The sequence below is a fragment of the Psittacula echo genome, assembly GCF_963264785.1.
Source record: "Psittacula echo genome assembly, chromosome: 1".
Classification (NCBI taxonomy): Eukaryota; Metazoa; Chordata; class Aves; order Psittaciformes; family Psittacidae; genus Psittacula; species Psittacula echo.
Window position 1 is genome coordinate 80,491,796 of NC_137735.1, and position 12,062 is coordinate 80,503,857.

Sequence of the window (12,062 nt, forward strand, 5' to 3'; positions counted from 1 at the left end):
AAAGAACACCTTGAGCTATCATGAGCAGCTCTTGGGTCTTCTTTTTCCTGGTCAGAGCCCGGAAGAGGTGTTCGTGGAGATCAGGAGGCCCCTCGAGTGGCACTGCAAGCAGATGGACCATTTTGTTGGGTTGAATTTCAACTCCAACTTCAACTTTGCAGTAGTGGGACGCCTCCTGAAGGGTAAGAACACATCTTGCATCTCCTGTTAGAGTTGTGCTTCCTTACCCTTCGTGTGAAGTGTCCTGAGAACATGCTGATGAACACAGTAATGCTTCGTAAATATGCATTGAACATTAAATACAGTATTCGGTTTTTAACCCCATTTCTTAGGGTACAGGCACCCTTCTGCTACCACTGTAGCAAGAACTGTGAGGGTTTTACACACACTACTAGCTCTGGTTAACAAGCACAGGAACTGTGACAAGTTTGAGGTGAACACCCAGAGCGTGGCTTACCTGGCAGGTAAAAGCAGACAAACCAGCGTTGTTCTCAGTTTGTGCTGACTGAAAATGAATGGATTCTTGTGGGAATTCTTACGGGTTTAGGTTGATAAAATTGTACCAGCGTGAAGGACACTTGTAACTGGGGGTGAACGAGGGGCTGGGCCAGGCTGGGGTGCATCAGAGACAGCGTTTGGGGGGCTGAAGGCTTTGCCCACAGGGCAGTGGCTGTGCAGCAATGGAAACGCTTCAGGGAGGCTGAAGGTTTCTTGATTTAAGCCTTGCAGTGTGTGCCTTACAGTGTGCCAGTTCCTAGTGATCTACAAACAGAAACTGTGACCCTGTGAGGGCAGGTATTTAAGTCAGGTAATTGTGACTGGATGGGGATTAGCATTCTTTTTAAATGGCCTGCTTTGAATCAGAACAAAGACGACCACTGGGACATAACCACTCCGCACTGCAATGCACACAGGAGGAGTTGGTAGTGGGTGGAATGTTGCTTACCTTCAGCGTTGCCTCTCTGCAAAACTTACGTTGACTCTCTTTGGCTTTTTAGCTTTGCTGCCAGTGTCTGAGGAAGTTGGAAGTCGCTGCAGCCTAAAGCACAGGAAGTCTCTCTTGTTGACAGCCGTTTCAATGGAGAATGTTCCCATGGATACCTACCCCATCCATCACAGTGACACTAGCTGTAGGTTGGTTGTCTAACTTTTAGATATTTCACATACATTTCAATGTCTGTTTCCTTTAATAAATTATCCAAAGGTAACCTGTGTTCTGTTAAAAACTCAGTCACAGAAATTTGGGTATCAGAATTCATAGAGATTTAATTCTGAGGTCTGTAAAGCTATTGCAGAGCTGAACTGCTTTGGAGGTTGTTCAACTCTTTGCTAACATCTTTCTACAAGACCTAATTTCATCTCGTTTATATTTTAGAAGAAAGTTTTACTTGTCCTTTTATAAGTAGTCACTTTACCCTTGTCATGAAAATCTCACCACCTGAGAGCCTGTCTATATGCAGCACAGATATAAGCTGAGAAACCCACCTCAAAGTGATGGGGAGGGCCAGTTTCTCTCAATGGGGAGCACTTTACTCAGTGTCTGTCTTCTCAGCATCCAGTTTTGTCTTGCCTTGTAGGCTGTTTCGCTTGTGTGCTTTTCACTGCTTTATTGTTTATCTCTTCAGCATTACATCCATATCAGATTGTTAGCCTTCACTAGTCAGTTTTGCAAGCAAAGTAATGACTATCTCTTTCTCTGTGTTTTGGGGAGATTGACCTGTTAGGAGAGACGGGTTTAATACAGGATAGTTTGGCTATTTGCACAATTTATGCCTAAATATGCACAGTTCTAAAGATTTTCTGAATTGAATTTCTCTGCACTTTCAGGACACTAAAAGAAAACCAACCCTGGTCATCACCAAGGGAAAGGTGCCTCCGTCACTCGCTGCCCCAGTCCCCAGCCCTGGGGGGGGGTGGAGGGGAATCTGAAATGCCGTTCGTTGGCCCCTCTGGATGCACTGGATGCATCGGCTCCTGCGAATGAAAAAGGACCACGATGCTGTCTGTCTTCTACCTCTTCCTTCCAGTGCGAAGGTTGGTTTTCTTGCTAGTAACTGACCTGCCTTTTGAAATTCCGTCTGACCACACCAGGCATTCAATATGCCCTGAGCCTTGATCAGATCTATTTTGATGTATGTCTGGATTGGCTCTTGCAAAAGGATTTGTCCCTTGCTTAGCATGTTGAAATAGAGCTGGTTAGGCTTATTTCTGTAGTTACCTTGAAGAAAAATGAGCTTTTTTTTCCCCTCAGCATTTTTTAGAGAGAATCTGAACTCCAAAAACGTGTGGGCTTGGAATAAACGATTGAATCAACTCTGAAAGAAATATGTGCCTGGGAGTAGGTAATTTATTTCTGGCTTTTGGAAGGCAAAAGCTTTTGGATATTTGCTTACTTGACAAATTTGTCAAGAACCCCCCCCATTAAATCGTCCCAAGGAAGAACTGGCCCTTCCCTCTCCTCTTTCAGTTGAATTGACAGTGTCTGATGAAGAGGAGAAGGGTTTTTCTGTGCCTTGGACACATACTCTTTATTAGAGCAGGCAGCCAAGTCTGAGCCCAGAAAGCAGATTAAAGCTAAAGGAATTCCTGTAGGGTTTTATTCATGTGGCTAGGACAGAAAAGAGCCAATAATAAACTGCTTTATGGGTTGTCTGATCTGGGTTCTCTGTGCTCTCCTTAGCTGGCAAGATGTCATTTTGGGCAGCAAGAATTCCTTGGTGCCTACTGATTACTCCTTTTTGTTGCTTACAGTGGTCTTGGCTATGTCCTGGCAGCTGGCATGGCAGGTCTGTCGTGACTGGCAGTGGGCCTTCAGGGTGAGTTCCTCACTGTCACTCGGGCGGCTGAGCCATTCATTGTAAAATCAGAACCATCCCTGGGGTTGGGATTACTTATGCTCGTCATGTCAAAGGTGAACAGTGGAAAGACCTTCTACTGCCTGACTGGTCATGAACTTGGTGTTTTAGAGGACTTGGTCACGAGTTTGGTGTTTTCCCTTGTTCCTGCAGGACAAAGGAAAGATTTTAGCCTAGTTCTTGCAGAATGGAAGAGGCACAGGTTAAACTGTACAGCAGCCAGGGCAGGCGCTGATGTGCTTCTTACCTGAGGAGGCACTTGGATGCATCAAGACCTCCTGAAATAGAGGAATGTGAAGGTATCTTCTGTTCTTGTCACGTCATCGTGATGTTTCTCCGCAGAGAACACCAAGTGCTTTGGAAGTACTCTGTCAGATCCTCCCAAGTTCTCTATAAAATTAACTAGCATGTACACGATGAGGGGGGAAGAATGTTTGCTGGAATAACAGTCTGAAGTTACGCAGGTAACACTGATGGCTGCATGATTGATTCTTGCATTTGTAGCTGGAATATTACTGTTCACTTTTCTTTCTTCACATGTTTTACTCCAGAATCAGAGGGAGCGGTCATGTATCTTTATGATGCAGAGGGAGGATCTAATAGGTCTTTTTTCCTTTGAAGTCACCATACATCACCAAAGCCGCTCTTCTTTACAAAAATGACCTACAAACCGCAAGTTACATTCATTTCTGAGCATAGCTGCCATTCTCCAGTCCGTAATTCTAATGCTGAATTTGAAGTTCTGTAGGCTTTTCACTCCACGGGTACCCTTTCTGTAACCAGCCTTGCTTGTGTCTACAGATAACTCCTTGCCTGGGAGGTCTAGCTCTGGTTCTTCTGCTTCTGCTGGTCCCTCACAGGACCCAGGGAAGGACAGCAGCACACAGAGCACTGAGCATCTCTGGCAAAATACAAGCAGCAGCTGAGAAGCCAGGAGTACACAGAACTGCCAGGACTACTTGGTGTCACGATGTCATCTCACTTGCCAAGAAGTAAGTGATTTTAGCAGCCAGGGTCCCCTCCCCTGAAGAATGACCATTCCCTTTTGGGGAATATGGTCATCACATCCCACTCAGCTCCTTTGTGTCGCATGTTGTGTACAAGTTGCTTGAAACACCATAAACACTTTTACAGGAATGCTACACAGGAGATCAAAAACTTCTTTGTGTCTGTTATTCTCCTCTTTTGAGGGGGAAGGAGGCAGAGTTAGGATGGGAGTGTGCTCCTGTTGCAATCCAGCTTTATTTTCTACTAAGTTTGCCTTTCCCTCTTGCTTTAACACGTTAGGGTAAACTAGATTGGGAAAAGAGCACAGTTCACAGTGTGACTCTCTCTGCCATTCTTAGTGCCTGAGGAAGGTTGGATCAGCATGGTTGAGGCAGTCTTTCTATAGTGTTTGTGAGCCTGCTGTGCCTCTGATGAAGAAGCTCAGGGCCTGTAGGACTCCAACCTGGTTTATAAAGTAGTTGCGTGTGTGTTTTGAGCAGCTAACCTGTGGCTGGCAGATGGCCTCTTCCTTTTAACCATACAAAGATCAAAGGTCAACATCAGCTGCCCTGTGGGACAAAGTCAAATACGGATTGCAGCAGATTTCCCTCTCGCGTCATCCTGCAGCCTGGAAAAGTCCTTGCCAGGGCCGGGGAGGGAGAGCGGGATCTGGTTTGGGAACAGCAGGTGCCGCTGTGCAGCTGCGCCAGACCCGGCTCTGCACTGCCGCTGCCCGCAGGCTGCTCCCCGGGCTCCCCTTCAAACGCTTCTGGTTTAAACACTTGCTTTCCTGGGAGCGTGGCTGTCTGCGGAGTGTTCTTCTTGTAGGGGATTCTAATTGACAATCAGATTTGCATCCTGCTTGCAGCCGGAACAGCAAGTCCACCAGTGATGTAGTTGGATCACAATTTGGAGGCAGTAAAGGCTGAAGTGAGTAAAAAATGAAGTTTCCTGAATCATAAATGAACATTTCTGACAGTTCAACAACTAGACTACTGTCAAAGTTGCTCTGCTGCAAAGATGTTCCTTATAACCTCCAGCAATGCAGTAGAAACAGATTTCAGTTTTTCTTTAGCAAAGGATTTCCACAGCATAAGGACATACTGCCGAAGCCCAGATGGTTCCACTTCAAATCAAGTCCAAGAGCCCTTTATCTCTAGAAGATGAAGAATTAGGTTCATATCTTACTGAATCCACCAGTTTGATGGTCACCTGGTGATTTGCAGCACCTTAGTTTTAAGATTTCAAACTTCCATATTGACCTCAAAGGGGATTTTCTGCTAAACTACTAAGCAGAAAGAGGCCAGTAAAAAGTTAATTCTCTCCTAGAGCAGGGCAGGAAAGAGGCAAGATTTGGACAGTTTTGAAAAAGGAGAGCTTTTGTCTGCTAACTTGCTGTGCAGACTGAGACTCGGGTTTTAGACTCGGGCAGAGTTAAGGAGTGCTTCAGCTGCTGCATCTGAACAGTTCGGAAAACCCACATGTTACTCTCATTTGTATCGGTTACACAAGCAAAACCATCTTGGGGCATTTAGACTTGCCCACAGAACGCTTCCATTTAGCTACTAATTTGCTACATTCTTGCCCACTCTCAGCTGTCGTAGTTCTCCTATCCAAAATTTCACAGCAATTGTTTTAGCAAAAGCTGGCAATGAAATCTGCAGGTAACAGGACTGGGATTTAACATGAAATCAGTGGGTCGTAGTCTTCACACTAATTAGGATTTCCCTGTTCATAGATAAAGCCTCATTAAAGTTCATATCTTCAAGGGAGTGCATTTTGATTATAAGAAGTCTAAATGAGGTAGGCTGCCCTATTCGTCACACCCTGCTATTTCTAGTATCTCTCATTTCCTTCTTTGCCTCTCAGCTGGAGTTTTGTCTGGTCCTCACTGGATCTGACTGCCATGGCCTTTGTTACTGGAGCTGTGGGAATGTGTGTACCGCTGTTTCTTTACAGGGCTCAGCTTGTCCAGGGCACTGTGTCACCGTGCCTCCAGGAGACATGCAATTCATCTAAGAGGTGAGGTGCACACAGCTGTGGAAACACCCTTGGGAACACTGCACAGGGCTGAATCCCAGTTTGTTTAAAGACAGAAGGTAGGATGTGACTGTGAACGCTTCTCGTGAAGGCAGTTGGGTGTGAATGTTGTACTACCTTGCTTGCCGGGATGCTGAGGCCAAGTGGCCTTTTGCACCACCAACGGCAAAACATCAGCAGCTATGATATTTGTTGAAGATTTTGATTTTTCTGTGTTTCTTCTGCACTAGTTCTAATATTCTTGTTATCCTGTAGTTGTTATTTTCTTATACGGTAGTTGTTTCGTTGTTTTATTGTAGTATTTATGTTGTTACTCTGTTGTTTTATTGTAGTATTTTTGTTGTTACGCTGTTGTTTTGTTGTTATAACAATAGTAAACCAGTGTTTTGACCCTAATTTTACTATCATTTTACTACTCTTTTGCTGTCAATATGCAATTCCCACTCTCCTCCACCTCACCCCCATCCCCTGTTTTTATGTCCTCCACCTAAAATAACCAGCCTGTGTTCACATCTGTCTTCCCTGTGTTTGATTCCTGGGCCAGGCCACAGGGTGCAGCTTTCCAGCACCCTCTGCTTGTGGGTACTTGCTTCCCTTGTTCAAACACAGCTGCGTGGTTGAACAACAGTTATTATTATTATTACTGTTTCTTCTTCTTATTTCACTAGTTTTCCTCCACTTTGCCTCTGCTTTGAGCAGTTGCACTTTGAGGGTGGCTTTGGCTGCCCCACCAGCCCTCTCCCTCTCTGGCGAGGTGATGCCGTGCAGACAGCCCTGGCCTGCTCAGCTGGGCTGCAGGGTCCCCGCAGCAGGGCCATGGCATGGGAGATGCTCAGGGGAACCGTGTTCTGTGTGGTCCGTGGCATCGTCCCTGCCATGGCGCCTGCCTGGCAGGACACAGCAGGGCTCTGGAAGCTGCAGGCACAGAGGCGAGGGTGGGATAAGGACAGGGGTGGCACAGGGACGCTGGCTGTCAGGGGCGCGGGGGGCACAGGGCTGTCAGTAGGAGGCGGGTGGAACGGCGGGGCCGGTGGAGCAGGGCCGCGAGCTCTAGAAGGCGGCGGCTGCCGAGGTAACGCCGCGCGGCTCCCGCAGCGCGCTCCGGGCCGGTGGCCGTTGCTGCAGAGCGATCGAGAGCGATGGCGCTGCCGGGCCCGTGGCGCTGCCCTTGTTGCTGGCCGTCGGCGCTGGCAGTGGCGCTGTCGGTGGCGGTCGCCTGCCTGCTGCAGGGATTGCTGCTGGCAGCGGCGCTGAGTGCGGGGGGTGCCTGCTGTGCGCTGCGGTCCCGCCCGCCCGCCAGGCGCCCTCCGGCCCGGCGCTCTCCAGCGCGATTCCTGCTCCCCCAGCGCCCTCCCCGACTGCGGCTGCCCTCGTACAGGCCCAGGCGCAGGCTGATCGCCCGCTTCCCAGCCACTCGGGACCAGGTTGCTTGGCGCCTGACGAGGAAAAGGGCCAGTAACGGCGGACCGGCCACTGTGATCGGCCGAGGTCTGAGCACCCCGACCCGCGGCAACTGCCTCGGGTGAGCGCGGGAGTAGGATGTGGGTGGGATAAGGACACGGGTGGCCCTGGTAAACAGGTGGGATAAGAACACGGGTGGCAGTAGGACACTCCTTCTCAGGGACATGGGTGGCACAGGGACACAGGTTGTCAGGGATGAGGGTGGCAGAGGGACACGGGTGGAATACAGGCACAGGTGGCAGGGAGAAGCAGGTTGTCAGGGATGAGGGTGGCAGAGGGCAAGGTTGGGTGGGATACGGAGACAGCTGGCACAGGGACATAGGCTGTCAGGGATGCAGGCGTCAGAGGGCACGGTTGGGTGCAGATGTGGATTGCACTGTGATGGAGGTGCCAGGCCCATATCACTTCCCTTGGTGCTGGCCTGCGTGGTGCTGCAGGGATGGCTGTTGGGCACAGGGGGTCCTGGGGTGTGATGAGATCCTGCCAGCCCGCATCGCTCCTGTCTTATGTCACCCGTACGGCAAAACGACCTCTACAGTGGCGTGACTGCAGGCGCCGTCCATGCTGAGGGCACCCGTCCCGCCGCTGCTGACTCGGGTGAGCTTGGGGGGAGGATGGGATCGGATCTTCCTGCCACTAACAGCGGCTCCAACTGTTGTCTGCCAGCAGAGCCCCGCCGCAGTCCGTGCGCCAGCAGGACCCGCTGCCGCAGGACCGGAGCCCTGAGACCGTTCCCCCACCGGTACGCTGGGACAGATGATGAGAGAAAATCTCTTTGCTGTGCTGGCACCTTTTCAGCTGGAGGCAGCAGCGCGTGTGGGAGCCCTGTGTTCCCACTTTGACACAGGTCTCCTCAGCAGCTGCTGAGCTGTAGTAAAACACTGCTCACGTCTTGGGCTGGGCTTGCAGATGTGCGAGTGGGACGTAGTCGTGGCTGGTGGAGCTCTGCAGCTGTGCAGTGAAAGGTTTTATCCCGGGTGGGTCAGTAGGGAAGGGTTTACTCTGGCTGGGCCAGCAGCGTCCTCCCTCCCTCCCCATTGCCTCGGCCAGTAAAGAGCCTGGAGGCTGCTTGCTCCCAGAGCGGATTCAGGTTGAGGTGCTCAGACTTTGCCCTCCACAGACGTTGCAGAGGTCAGTTGAGCAGTGTTGAAGCAAGAGAGGCTGTGGGCTCAGTAGCCAGCACCTGGGAGATGGGATTTACTCTGTGATGAGCAGGAGGAAGGGAGGCTGTGCTCCCCTGAACCAAATGAGTTACTCCTGGTCTCTTTCCACATGCCAATAGAAGAGGATGTGCGTGAGGGAGTCCCCGCAGTCTGGCCCAGGATCCTGCTGCGAGGTGCCACTTTGGACAGGAAGGTAACGTACTGCTCATCCAGCCGGTGCCTGCTTGTCAGTGCCGGCCAGGAAGAGAGCAGTCGCTTTCCCAGCTGAGCCGGTGCCCAAGGCCTGCTCTCCACGGGAGCTGGGACATTCCAGGCCCGTGAGACATGGCTGCTGGGTCACCCAGTGGTGGGGAAGCTCCCTTGTTGTGTCCATCAGCATCCCTGCTGCCTTGTGCCCCTGCGGCGCTGGCGGCAGCGCTGACCTGCACCATCCCTGCCCTGCCCGCAGGCCGGGTTGGAGCTCGAAGGGCTCAGACTGCTGCAGCGGTGGCGTTGCCCTGTGGCACTGGCATGTCCTGTCCCAGCCTGGGGCTGACCCTAACTGGCTCTCTCCCACTTGCACAGGGAATGGGAATTGTTGCGACCGGAAGACCGTGCTCCAGGAAGAGCCAACAAGGCCGTGCAGACCGAGGAAGGTGAGTGTAGGTGGGGCCCAGCTCTGTGCCGGGCTTGGATGGGCCCCTGGCTTGGGCCTGCTCACATTCCAGGCGGAACTCATGGCAACACTTCCTCAGCCGAAAGGGAGAGGAAACCCCGTGTGCCCATCGCGGAGAGGGTCCCGTGGCACAGTGCGAGATGTGGGCCCGTGTGGCAGTTTGTGTGGTTTGTGGTTCGGGTGGGCAGCGTGCAAGGAGCGTCTGTGGAGGTGGGAAGGGGCCGCCGGCCCGTGGAGCCCCAGCAGGCTCTTGTGAGAGCTTCCCCACGGATCTCTTGTGGCCAGCTGCTGCCCCAGGGCATCGCAGCCTTGTCTGTGGCTGAAGGCCGTGTCCCTGGCTCTGCCCTCCAGGATGGGCATCCGGAGAGGAGTGAGAAGGGACAACCCCCTTGGTGCAGGCCAAACACCTCTGCTGGGAGCTGCTCCTGACTTGTCTCCTCCTGTAGCTGTCAAGAGGCCCGAGGAGAAGCGGCGGCAGTCCCCGAGCCCACCACCTGCGCTGGGGAAAGGAAGGCCACGCAGGAGGAGCATCTGCCTGCTGGTGCCTGGCGAGACCCACCCACTGGTGCTGGTACGTCGCTGTCTCGCAAGCCTCTTTTGCCCTCCTCTGGGGATAGAATGTGCTCAGTGCAATCCCTGCAGGGCTGGGAGCAGGCTGACCTGCCTGCCTTGGGGCAGGAGGCCTCATCCTTGGCCGAGTGGGAACTGATGCTCTCCCCTGCCCCAGCGTGTGGTGGCTGTGCGTGACTGCTGCCCGCTGCTGGAGCAGGTACTGGCCTGGGCAAAGCTGCCGTGGCCTCAGCGCCAAGCCGGTGCCAAAATGAAGGGGGACCGGAGCTCCGCCGTGGCTGTGGCAGAACCACGGCTTCACGGCTCTGGCACGCGCCTGCTTGCACACCTCCTTCAGAGCGGCTCTGCTGGCTGCCCTGAGAAGGAACTAAGCTACTGCTCTCTCTTGGCAGTTCCCTGAGCTTATTCCTGGGTACCCCACCACAGAGATGACCCTAAGCGAGGAGAGGGAGGCAGCGTGGCAGCGCTACCGACAGCTCTTGGGACCTAAGGCTGGTAAGGGCAGACTGGGAATGCGAAGGGCACGGCAAGGAGGAGAAAGCCACGGCCTGGGCTGGCAGGGTGTAGCGCAGGCCGAGGAAGCTCCTGGGCCAGTGCTGCCTGGTCCTCGGGTCTGATGCTCTTCGAGACTTGTGAAGACTCGGGACGGAGTCCTCGTGTCCCGCAGTCCCCAGGGTGGTTGATGGGCGAGGTTGCCCAGGGCCGGAGCTGCGAGCTGTTCAAGCTGGGAGGCTCTGCTAAGGGGTAGTCCCGTGCGGCAAGTTGCGGGTCCTGATTTCTTGCTCCCTGCCAGCAGCCATCACCCAGGGCTGCTCAGGCACCAGCCACACACAGGCAGCATCCACGACCACAGCATCAGTCGTTTCTGGGCAAGCGGCTTCCACCACCACCGGCTTTCCTGACACCACCCAGTCCAGCAGCAGGAGCGCGCCCGTCTTGCCAGGTGAGTCGGGGTGGACAGGACTTCTGTGGGGGTGAAGGGCAGGGCTTGATTTAGGCAGCAGCTTTCCTGCCGCACCTGGCTGAGCTGCCTGGGCTCAGCAGCCCTGAGGGGCTGGTGCTGGGGCTGTGCAGAGCCTTGCCGTGCAAAGGAAGGGAAGGTGCCTCCGTCACTCGCTGCCCCAGTCCCCAGCCCTGGGGGGTGAAGGGCAATGTGAAATGCTGCTCTTTGCCCGCTCTGGATGCGCTGGATGCATCGGCTCCTGCGGGTGCTGCCAACTCCCTAAAAGCCAGGCTCTTCCTCCTTTGCCGACCCCGGCTCACAGTGGTGTGCTGCTTTCCAGGGACTCCTGCGCCCTTCTGGGGCCAGCGCCCATCAGGCCTCGGACGAGACCCCGCTTCCTCTGGTATGGACGCAGTTGGTGCTTCAGGCTTGAGGAGCTGATGGGTGGTGGTGTCCCCTTGGGCTAGGGGATGGCGGAAGGGCCGGCTCGGGTGGTAGCTACTGGGCTCCAGGGATGCAAAACCTTCCATTCCCCCCGGGATAGGGATGGGGGTAGCCCCGGTGCCAGCTCAGAGTGCGGCTGCAGAGACCTGAGCAACAGTTGTGCTTCCAGGTTCGTCCACCTCTTCCAGCCGGGCAAGATCCAAGGACAGAGCCTGCAAGCGGCACAAGGCACGGATCCATCATTTCTGCAATAAGTAATGGCCAGTGCTGCTGGCCCCCACCTGTGCGGGCTGCGGTCCAGAGCAGCCCCGAGGCGGGACCAGAGTGATGGGGCCAGGCCCCATTTCTGCTGCCAGCAAGAAGCCGTGCTGGGTGGCAGCGCCTGGGGTGGGACAGGGGGAACTCTTCCTACTGGAAGAGCTCCCCAGCCGGGGCTGATGAACCTCTGTGCGTCTGTGCAGCCTTTCCGTCCTGGCTTTCTTTTGCCACATTTCCTAAGGTGTAAACTTTTGCTCCAGCCCTGGCAGTCTCTCCCCTCCCTTCTTATCCCCTTGCCCATGTTGGGGTGCTCTGGAGCCACTGGGGGAGTCCCGAGCAGACTGGGGTCCTCCCCCTCCCCAAATCCCCATTGCTTTTCATTTGTGGCTCACCCCCACCTGTTTGGGACTTACCAGCTCCCAGGACCTGCGGTGCTGTCTCCCCTGGTGCTGTGCAGTGGGAGCGCGGCAGAGGCTGCTGGAGCCAGGAGTCACCCGAGAGCTGCTCCCCCCTGCCCGTGGGGTCCTCACCACCCCCAGGAGGCCTTCGCTGCTGGGTCTTTTACTCCCTGAGCCCTGTAATTGTGTGTGCTGGCTGCAGTCTAAATTAGCCAAAACCCCACAAATATTGAAACCTTCTTTAAGGAAATCACACTTTGTTTTGATATTTGAGCTGTTACAGCACCT